This window comes from Xenopus laevis, chromosome 4S (genome assembly GCF_017654675.1).
Source record: "Xenopus laevis strain J_2021 chromosome 4S, Xenopus_laevis_v10.1, whole genome shotgun sequence".
Lineage (NCBI taxonomy): Eukaryota > Metazoa > Chordata > Amphibia > Anura > Pipidae > Xenopus > Xenopus laevis.
In genome coordinates, this window is record NC_054378.1 from 37,599,987 (window position 1) to 37,612,621 (window position 12,635).

The following is a 12,635-nucleotide window of genomic DNA, read 5'->3' on the forward strand; positions in this document are numbered from 1 at the left end:
TTGAGTAGCAGAAACAATAACTTGCCTGAAACTGTTCCACCCTGAAGTGCTCACTCTTTTATACACATGACCAGGCAAAATTACCTGAGATGGCTGCCTACTCACCAATATTATAGCTAAAAAAAATACACTTGAAATTGGAATTAAATATTAGAGTGAATTATTTGGTAGAATTACATGCTAGAGTGAATTATTTGCAGTGTAATTTAGAAATAAAAAATACACCATACAAACCATGACAAAGTCCCTTTAAGTACAGTATGTCACAGGATCAGTTCTTTATGGGTCAGGAATGAGAATCCACTCAGAAGTCAATTTCCAGTATGGATTTAGCCATTATATTAAAGACGTGTTGGCCAGAGTAGACCCAAATGATGATTTTGCTAAATTTTGGTCAAATTTTACTTATAGTTGATGAAAAAAACAGGATTGTTCCTCATAAAAGTTAGCCACTTCAGATAGAAATACCTATACAATATGTGTCCATTAAGGGCCTTCTGCAGCTGAAAACTTGTGCCACAAACAGAATTGGTTGCTTTATTTCTTCAGCCCAAGAATGTAGATTCAAAGTGCAAAGCCTCTGTTTCAACCAGAGGTCAGTCCCCTTCCTCAAATTCATATATAGTCTTTCTTTCTCCAACCATTATTTTATATAAGTTTAGGAAATAAGTTTAGGAAATAGATAAAAAAAAGAACAAAAGAGATCCTTGTGTTTTATAAGCTTTATTGTTGATCTTCCTCAATCACAGAATTTTCAAATTATTCTTCTTGCGGTGGACAGATTCACTAAGATAGCCCATTTTATTTCTTCACAAGGCTTTCTTTCTGATGCTCAAACTGCAGAAATGGCTATAGGAAATGTTCTGGTTGGATGGTAACCCAGACTTTATAATCTCTGATAGAGGTACCCAATATTAGCCCAAATTTGGAGATTACTTAAAATTCAAGTTTTGTTTCATCTGTCTATTAATGGTCAGACAGAGCTTTTCAATCAGATTTTAGAATAATAAAGTTGTGTTCAGAATAATAACAGTGTGTTATGTGTTTAGAAAAGTGAATAAAGCTCAAATCCTTATAATAGCTTTTATTTCCATACATGCAAATGCATTGGGAACATTGCACATTCTAATCCAAAACATAAATACAAATTTAACAAATGTGTGTTATTCCTTTACAGAACATGAAAAAACGGAATATTAGGTTGTTCCAAAAAATAGTAGTGTTTGACTTTTTCTTTGTAAACCCAAACATTCACTGTGTAAACTTAAAAATGTTTCAATATTTTGCTTTCCTTTGAATCAATAAACTAATATCTAGTTGTATAACTACTTTATGAAAACTGTTTCTGGTAACTGATTAACATTGTGTTGCATGGAGTCAACCAACTTCTGCCACCTGTTACATTCCACAATAATTTTACATTTCTTGGTTTTGCCTCAGAAACAGCATTTTTATGTCACTCTGTAAATTTTCTATTGGATTAGGGTCCAGGGATTGGGCTGGCCACGCCATAGTATGAGAAACATCCCCATATCATGATGTTTGAGCCACCCTGCTTCACTGGCTTCACAATGTACTGTGGCTTGATTTCAGTGTTTGGGGGTCGTCTGACAAACTGTTAAAATGTAACCTATTTATGGGACATTGCAGGGGCTTCTTGCTGGTAGCTTGGCTTCACATAGGCGTCTTAACAGTATTCATAGTTAACTTTAGACCTTCTTTGATTTTCCTGGTGCTGATCATTGGCTGAGTCTTTGCCATTTTGGCTATTCTTATATCCATTCAAATTGTAGTTTTCCATTTTCTTAAAGGGGTCGTTCACCTTTAAGGTAACTTTTATTATGTAATAGAACGGCCAAGTCTAAGCAACTTCTCAATTGGTTTTCATTATTTTTTTTTATAGTTTTATAGTTATTTGCTAAATTGAAGAGCTGCTGAATAAAAAGCTAAATCAAAAACCTTCAATAATAAAAAAAATTAAAACAAATTGCTAATTGTCTTAGAATATCACTCTCTACTAAAAGTTATCTCAAAGGTGAACAACCCCTTTAAACATCTATCAGATTTTGGTTGCCATTTTAAAGCATTTGAAATCATTTTAAAAATTTTCTGCACTTCAACTTTTATAATCAAAGTACCCTTTTCTTCTGAACAATGTCTGGAACACATTTTACTCCGATTCTGAGAGAGAATGCACCAGAATGCACAACATATTCTGCCTTTCTTCCTTAAATAAGGGTTATAATTGACACTTGTGTTTTCACAGAATGAATGATCTCACTAATTGAACTCACACTGCTATTATTTCAAAGAAGCTATTAATATTTTGAACACTAGTATTTTGAACAAGCCTCAATTAATGATTCAGTTACATAGAATCAACAGCATGCATGTATTGAGGGTCTGTTGGTTTTCTATTACTCTATTACACCTACTAGTAAATTGTTTGCTACATAGAAATATAATTTCTGTTAAAAACAGTTATTGATCAGGTTAGTGGTGTCATACTGCTATTATTCTGAACACAGTTGTAGTTTTTTTGCTTTATTCCTTCAGAAATTAATTCCTTGTACTCTATTACCAATTTGCAACTCATTTAACTTAGTTTTTTGCTTAGTTTTTTTCATTCATAATTGTTTTCCACTGTCTCCTTCTTGGTCTCCTTTACCCTGTATTCAAGAAAGTTTTAGTACCTTGACGAAACATCAAATGACATTGTAGTCAATGCTGAAATAAGCCCAAATGCATGTCCTCTCTTTGTTAAATCTTTTTTGTGCTTCTCTTGATTATCAGATTCCTCTGTGTATGATTTGTACTGGTAAACTGTTTAGCTAATTGTCAGGAAATGCCAGGAATCAAACTCTTGTCTATTGAACCATACCTGCACCGTTCTTCTGAGCCATTGGGGTCCCTTATAGTCAGTGTGGGTTTGTTATTATGAGCTATTTGTGCTATCTCTCTGCTGCTATCTTGCCCCTCCTTCCTAATTAACTTCAAATGTTGTCAATTAATAATCTTGCCCCTTTTATAAGCAACTCCTGGTTGCTTGATCATTAAGCTCCCCAGCCAGATCTAGCCTGCGAATCTTTGTTCTTCGCCTTGTTCCTAGTCTCTGAGTCCTCTCTCTGTTCCTGTACCCTTGTCTTGGTTCCCTGCCTACTTCATGTAAACTTCCGGTACTGACCTTGGCTTGCTCTCTGGGCTTTCCCTCTGGACTTCTGCTTGTCTTGACTTCCGCTTGTTTATTGGAGCTTCACTGCTACCTACCTGTACCAACGTTTAACCCATCGACTGGACTTTATTTTGCCTGCTGGTTTATTCTGTTTATTCACTGGTTACAGTTTTGCACCTGTTTTCATTGATTCTTAAATTTTTCATGGTTATCAGTATACAGTATACAGGCTCCCTTCTTCCTATCTGTCCTCAGTGTCAGAACATATGAGACTAATACACACCCTGGGGCTCATTTATAAACTTTGCACAATGGTTCGCACAGTAATAAATATTTCCCCTGCACATTGTTATATTTTTAAAGCTGAAAAAGAATTGTCTGTAATCTGCAAAAAAAATTGCATATGTTTATTCGCACTTTGGATGTCCATAGGACCTTTTTCAATATGGCAAAATTGCAAATTGTGAATATTTATGCGCACACTCTGTATTTGGTGAAATTTAAATTATTGTCAATGCTATTTTCACACACAACTGCAAACACCTATTTAGTTTGTGAGCAATTTGAAAAAATTGTGAGCAATTTGAATTTGCAAAGACCAGGAAGACGTGCAGAGCAGTACAACAATTAGCAAATAAATAAGTGCTGCGTAAACTTTATAAATTACCCTCTGTATACTACTGTTCCCAGTGTGCTCAGCTACTGAACATTTCAAATGCTGAGATGAGTATTGACTTGCACAGAACTCGCTTGGCTAGCTGCTTTCCAGTCAATTTGGCAGCCTTCCAGTTTTCTTGTTAAACAGTAGCAAAAAACTGTACAAAAGTACTATAATTGATCATAAGTTACCTTCTTTGCCTCAGCAAATGGGGTTCTTCTGATTTATATATATATATATATATATATATATATATATATATATATATATATATATATATATATATATATATATATATATATATAGCACCTTAGAGCATAAATCTTTATATATGAATTTTACGACAGGCAAGTATTTCACAAATTCAGAACATTTGTATTGAAGATGAAGCAATTCAGAACCATATTTTGAATATTATTATAAGGCATTTAAACTTTTGGCTGCATATAAATACAAAAATAAACTTCAGAATGTTTTTTTGCACAATGTACAGTATCTATCGTAGTCATTAAATTACTGTTAGAATGCAAGTATATACAATTATTATTAGGCATAAAGTAACCTTAACTGATACACTGACAACACATACATGCCCATTTTCCCACTGAAATAATGTTCATTTTATTTAATTCAAGCCTGCTTCATTGCGTTTCCTTCAACAGCAAAGTTCACATTTATAAAAATGTATTTGTAGTTGTAAAAATGTAGTTATAAAAATGTAGTTAAAATAAAAAAAGTTAACTGTTACACAGAGCCATGTTTTTGTTTTTATGGTCATAAATCTTAAGGTCTAATATCAGATATTTAAAAGAAAAATTAAACCTTTTGTCCAAGAAAAGTTTTTCTAGCTTTTAGTTGGTCCATAGGAAGGTAAAGAAATCTCATCTGAAACCATCCGTTTGCCTCAGGGAATTTTTTTGCTGTTGTTGGATATTAAAATGACTGAATGATTTCAGGTGTAGAAAGATAGAAGATAAAGTTGCATTATTTAGAGACTATAAATATCGGTTTAATTCACTGAAATGAGAAATAATATAAAAATAAAATTTTCTGTGTAATTCCACTGAAACCATGACAGCTGCTTTTCACAAATGCTGCTGACATAATTTGTATTATATTAAAATTTGTAATATCTGTATATTAATCAGTTTGTTCTGCAGCTGCTGTTTCATTTTGTCAGCATCTTATTATTTGAAATAGTGGAGTTTTTATAAAGTTGCTCAGAATCATTTTCTTAGGCATGTTTACTAATTTTTACACCATGAGATATTAAAATGGCCACAGATGTTGAAACCTGGTTTATTATTTTCTTAATACAATTACAGCTATTAAAATCTCAAGTCACAAGAATATGATTATAAATGATATATTTCATATGAGTGGAACTGGAATCGTTTGGCATTTTTATTATGTATTATAACATAATTGTGCAGGTTTCTTAACTAGTCCTGTGTCTTGCAAATTGGACAATTCATATTCATTTATCTGCGCGGCTTAAAGTGATAGTGTTTATTCCTTGTATTTTTCGAGTACAAGGCGCTTTAGAGCATAACCCACAACAAAGTACAAAAAATAAGGCACATTTTGCAGTTTTCTTCACTTTGCACATTGCCCTTGGTTTAGTAAATGATGCCTATTTGTATATAAATGCATGAAGATGTAAAATCAAGTCAGTTAATGTACAATATGATAAAGATATTACTTCAGGGATAATATGGATCATTTATGATATTCAAGGGTATAAAGTGCTAAAAACAAGCCCAATCTGCCTGCACTCTTCGGGGCAGATTCACTAAAGGATGAAGTGGCTAATGAAAATTCGCCAGCATTGCCATTCACAGGGACATCACCTACTCACACAACAGGCGCAGGCATCAATTCGTTACTAAAAGAGACGGTCATTAGCGTTCGTTAGCACTCTATCACCAGGCGACTTTTTGCTCTGGCGAAAGGTAGTTACTCCGCAAATTCAGTAAAGTGCGGATTTTACTAAACCTTACCTCTTTCGCCAGATTTGACTTCAGACCAGGCAAAGTGCTTAAAAGAAGCTAGATCTCTAATTTTTTTGTCACTTACATCATATCCTGCGTGCCAAAAATGCATTAAAGTTCAAAAAATGCTGCCGACTGTTCCTTTTTTAAGCGGGATTGCCTGCAAAAGTCCTAACTAAAACTTTTTTGGGGTAACCAGTTTTCTCCAGACATTTCATAACATATTGGAACATTCATTTTACAGAGGGCTCATGTGTAGGGCATTAAATTAAATCTCTTGTCTTTATTATAGAGGTTGTTCGGCGCCCAGGATGAAACTTCGCATATTAGTGAATAGGCATAATCGTAGTGCATTTGCACCTGGCGAAGTGGTCTGAGAATAAAACCACTATAATTTTGTCTTTAATATATAAGCCTCTAAATATCATTATTTTCCTAAATGAAGCATAAAAGTGCTCCTCTTGGTTCAGAGTTGGATTAGAGGTTGATGTGATAACCCAAATAGTCACTAGAACTTTGTAATTACTCTCTACATTTACTTCTTTAATATTTTTGCACACACAATTATACATTACACTGCAAAGACCTTTTATGTCGTACTGAAAAAATTCTGTAACATTGTTACTGTTGAGTGCTGAAGAACCACCAGAGTCATTTTGTCTTTAAAACCCATTCTACTCTCCTCCCATAGTGTAAGGATACTTTTGTAGGGAAGCACTTTAGTAAAAATAGCTTCATTTTAAAACATTTCACTTACTAGAAATAACCTATATATTAAGCAACAAGGTCAAAAATGCAGAAGAAATTGTTAAAACTGCTATATTCAAAACTCAAATGAAGCTCAGTCTTATTTGCTGCTTGTTTGGGAACTTCAGTCTCCACGCAATGTTTAGTTTCCAATGTGACCATGGGAAAAAAGAACAAAACAAAAACATTTTTGACAGTTTTAACAGCAGTGGATTAGAGATTGGAAAAGAATTCAATTAAGTTCTTCAGCATTTCAACTGCCAAGATTGAAATTGCAACCATGTACATGTGTTAGTTTCTCCTACAGGATCATTATTGCTGATGTTTCCCATCTGTTGTTCAATCCATTTAGTGTTAGCGCTAGGAAGAAAATAAAATACTAACATTACAAAATTGGTAATTATTTGGTCTGTATGACAAAAATCAGAAAAAAATAAAAATGACATAAACAATTGGCGACAGGTAGATTTGTCTGGGTTTAACATAAGACCCTTATAAAATAAGTGATGAAGGAGAAAATTAATATTATCCACATCTGATGGGAATAGTACACTTTCTGTGAAATGACTGCTATTATTTTTTTCCTCAAGGCATCATCAGATTTAAGTGTAATGATCACACCATGACAAGAACTAAGGAACCTCATGTATATTGCACTGCTAGCAATTAACAGTAATCTGAATATAACCAAACGTAACAACAATCCCTAATGCCAGAACTCACATGTAGTTTTGTACTTTGCCTTAATCTAACTTTGCCGTTTTAGTTTGGATTTGCCATTTATCTAATTAAAAAGCACAAGACATTTAAACAGTGCTGTAGCTTATTCTGATTACCAGTCACGTAATAAAGTTCTACAGGCAAACACATTATTTTCTTTTATAGTATAGAATTTACGTAGACACACAATTCTGCATCTTGTTCTTTGTAAAAGCAGATTTTTTAAATAGTCAATACATTTTACCTAGATTTTGTAGGATTTTTTTTTTTGCCAAAACTAATACTGAAGCTTTAATAGCAGCATCAATTTGTGGTAGTATGCAGAAGTTAAATAATATCAGAATACAAATGGAGCAGACTTCTCCTTCTCTTTTTTTAAAACCCTGAATTTTGTTAGTTATAAAGAAAATGGTGTATCTCAAGACACATGGGTCTCCCCTCACCCTTCTTAAATACATAGCCCCCTATATGAAGCCTCCACAACTGTATCTGAGGCACTACACTTCCATCATGTACTGTAGAAGTGCCAACACAACGCAAATTATAAATATTGATTGTACATTTTAGTGTTGCTTATATGCATATGTATGAATAAAAATTTTACAAACAAAACACATTAAGAAAGGCTAAAAGGTTTATAACAAAATCATCCACTCCCACTACTGATGGGTGAATAAATTCGCCTGGCATGAATTTGCAACGAACTTCCGCATTTTGCCACCAGCGAATACATTTGCAAATCTCCCTTGAAAGTTCGCCTCGAAATTTCACCAGTGTCAAAAAAATTCTGGACGCACATCCAAAAACACTATTGGACGCCAATTGATTTTAACGCCAGCGTCACAACTGACGCAATCGACTTTTTCGTCAATTTCCAAATTTTTCCAATTATCCAAACATTTCTGATTTTCACGACTTTTTTGAAAAACTTTCCTTTTTTCATGATTTTTTTGTGAACCTTTCTGATTTCCATGCTTTTTTCATGAAACTTTAAGATTTTCACAATTTTTTTGAGAATTTTTTTGCAGTTTTGCGAATTCCGCGGGAGAAATTTGCATAAAAATGGGCATAAAAAGGCATAAAAGCAGATATTTCACAACAAAGAAGGGCATTCATCTCTATAGTAACATGAGTAATATGTCAAAAAGAAAATGCCATAATATGAAAATGGTGTATTATAAGGGGTTATACTACCTTGTAAAACCTCAGACAAATACTAACACAACATACCAAATTATCATAAAATAATTATCTTGTACATTTATTTTACACAATTTCTTCTTTCAATTTAAACTGAAACCATTGTTGTGTCTACAGAGAGCTATCAACAACAGGTGTTCCAAGAAAGCGAGCAGTTCATGTGAGTGAGTGGTTCATCATTAAAGTGGATAATCTATTTTCTCTCATAATGTTCTCTCATTTTTCATTTTAGAGCCTCCCAGATGTTATTTATCCTATTAAATTGTACTGGTAACACAACCTGTAATGCTTGCGGGCATATTGATGTTTGGGAAAGTTTTGAAAAATAATATTAAAAAAAGGATTATATAATTAAACCTCTGTTGGATAAAATGATTTGCTTGTTAAGGACTAAGATTGAAAAATGCATGCTAAAAGTTCAGTTATATGATGGAGAGACCTTTGATGCACTACTTATGTCATCTAAGCGAATAATCAATATCTAACTTTACTTAAAGTCCTGGATTGAAGTGCCGTAGTAGTAAGTCTATGTTTATCAAAGTTCCCTTTCAAAGCATTGTAAGTCATGATTCAGTTAATTCAAATACAGGTATGGATTTCTGTAATTTGGATCATCATACCTTTAGTGTACCAGAAAATCATGTAAACATTAAATAAACCCAATAGGCTGGCTCTGCTTCTAACATGGATTAATTATAGCTTAGTTTGGATCATGTATAAGGTAATGCTTTATCATTACAGAGAAATAGAAAATCATGTTTTTGGATTATTTGGATAAAATGAAATGATGGTCTATCCGTAATTTGGAGCTTTCTGGATAATGGGTCATGGATAAAGGATCTTTTTTTGTAGTTTTTCTTAGTCTTGTACAACTCTATTAATAACTGGGCTCTCTTATAGGGGCATATTTATCAAGGGTCGAATTTCGAATTGAGAAAACTTCAAAATTTGAATTAAAAAAGACCAACCGAAATTAAGCTGAATTTTTTTTTTTTGGTTCAATAGGTCAATTTTCGATCTAATAGGTTCCCTAGTCAAAGTACACAAAAATAACTTGAAATTCTATTTTTTTTTTATTCAAAAATTCACCTCGACCTTTGATAAATCTGCCCCATAGTGTTGTTTATTATTACTACTACACAACACCCATGCATTTACCTTATTTATTTTTCTCTGTAATAATAAAACAGTACCTTGCACTTGATGGCAATTAAATTGCATGATTCCATATTAGTGACAAAAGAATCCTAATGGATTTATTTAATGTTGAAATGTTTTATAGCAGATTCAATGTATGGTGATTCAAATTACAGAAAGATCACTTACCCAGGTTCCAAGCATTTCTGATACTACATCCTATACCTGTACTTGCAAAGCAAATATTATTTTATAAGGAGATCTATTCTTTTTTTTTTTTTTACGCTCAAATATAGCTTTACTATTAATCTGTGGATAACATCTCTTTTTTTTTTTTAATCTTATTATTTATTGTGTTTTTTCAACAAATACATACATAGTATCATCATATATTTCTCTAAGGAGTAAGATCTAGTATTTTCCATAAATCTAACAAAACAAAACAACAGACAAAACAAAAAGGAAAAAAAAAAAAAATTATAATAAAAAGGACCAATACAATGTAGGTTTTATGTTTTGGTCTTAGATAGCCAAATATTACGTGCTTCTTGTATTATTATTTTCTCTCTAAAACCTCTTGGTACTGCTTTTTCATATTCTAGATTATTTGTTACTTCTTGTTGTATTTGGTGTATATTTGGAACATCCTCTTTTTTCACTATTAGGAGTTTACAGGTATTTAATATTTGGAAAGTCAGCATTTCTAGGCTCTTATTAGGAAGTTTGTCATGTAGATTTAATAGCATTGCTTCTGGAGATAATGGAATATTTTGTTGAGTGACTTTTGTAATTAATGATCTTGCAGCTAGCCAAAGACTTTGTATATTTTTACAATTCCACCAGATGTGTAGCATATCTCCTATATCTTTGTTACATCTCCAACATAGATTTGAAGCTTCAGGATACATTTTTGCTATCCTTGAGGGAGTTAGGTACCAATTATATAGAATTTTGTAATAATTCTCCTGGTGTGTGACACATTTAGTAAACAATTGGGGTTTGATAATAGCCTTTTGCCATTCTTTTATTGTGAAAGTTTTAGGAGATCTATTCTTTGCATGTATAGTTACATTGGCGGCTGTATAAATCAGCTGATACTAATAGCAGTCATCCTTTAGGAGAACTTAGCCTTAGCCCTGTAATGCTGAGTAATCTCCTTATGTATTTTCTCTACAGGCATACTATCATTTTTAGAATTCATTTTTATGTTAAAGTAAAGCTGCCAACTCATAAAACCTTCCCGACTTTGTAACTATTTAAATGCCTCCAAGCACATGCATTGTTGTTCATGCCAGTGCAAGTCAATCCATATAGTACAATACCTCTCTTGAGGAACTCTTTTGTAATAAATGGGCATACATAAAGACACTATATATTTGTGGTAAAAACATAATTATACATAATCTGTCCAGGATAGATCCCCTGTAATTAGATCAAGTGACTTGATATATTCTGCCCTTTTCACTATTAAACTTAACTTCCCCTTGCTCTTCTTGCTGTGCCTAAAAGTCTTTTCAGTTAAAAAGAAAATGCTAGTAATTTATATTAACTTTCATTTATTTACCTTGTACATGACTATATTGAAATCCATAAAGAATCCATTTGTTAAATCCAATAAACATTCTCTTTATCCTGTTTTTTTTTTTGTCTAGGCTTGAAGCCTGGAAACCCTTTATGGTCCAGCAGTTTTGTGATTACGATTGCCATACCAGTAACTTTGCTATAATGTTTCTAGAGTATAAAGAACAGCATATAAGCATGAATACACAATCTTTGATTTTGACTGACATTCAGATTGGGGGTCTCCCACCCTGAGGAGCATTCTCACACTTTATAAATCTTTTAGTGTATACTGCAATTGAAAGATATGATTTCCCTACACGCAACAAATTACCAAGTAGTGATGAGCACATTTTTTCACCATGTATGGTTTTACTGTGAATTTCTGAGTTTTGCCGCCGGTGCAAAGCGGTAGACAAAATTGTCAAAGTAGACAAAAAGTTACCCATAGACTCTAATGTATTTCGCAACAAAAATATTGCCACAACAAAAATGTTATGCAAAAACTCACAAACTGGTGAATCATCACTAAACACAAGTTAGTTTTCAAGTTTCGCTTCAGTTCAAGCTTCAAAGAATGAAGTCACTGGCCTGATTTTGTGGTGAGGTCACAAAGACCCAATCCTAGGGTGACTTGCTCAGCCGCCCTATTCTAAGGAGCACCGGAGGGGGGAGTTGCACTCACGAGGGTGGATGGGCGTGAGGATAATAGCCCAGGGGCACCCAAAGAGGAAATCTAGGCCTGTGAAGTCATATTGACTTTATCATCCAAACAACTTTATAGAATTACCTTGGGCAGATGTGATCGCACAGTAACCAGGGGCAGCAAAAATCTTTTGCATTTCATTTTTTAAAACAAAAAAATTGTTTAAGTGCAGAGAGTACAATAGCATGCTATGCACCAATGGGAACCCTTGATGCACTCTAATGCCAAAGCTCAAGCGTTGAGCAGAAGAGGTGGGGGGTGGCATTGGGGCTGCTCCCCCAGAAACTAACTTTATCTGGCCCACCCACTGCATCAGTTTATGGAAAGGGGGAGGAAATTTTGGAGGGCCACAGCCCCTTGGGACCACACATCTCCACAGTTATTATATACATGATGTGACCTCATATTTGCCTAGAACATAAACATTTAACAATGTGCATGGAGTGATGGTACAGGTATGGGACCTATTATCCAAAATGCTCGGGACCTGGGGCTTTCCGGATAACGGGTCTTTCCGTAATTAGGATCTTCACTCCTTAAGACTACTAGAAAATCATGTAAACATTAAATAATTCAAATAGGCTGGTTTTGCTTCCAATAAGGATTAATTATATCTTAGTTTGGATCAAGTACAAGCTACTGTTTTTTTATAACAGAGAAAAAGGAAATCATTTTTAAAAATGTGGATTATTTGATTATAATGGAGTCTATGGGAGACGGTCTTTCTGTAATTCGGAAGTTTCT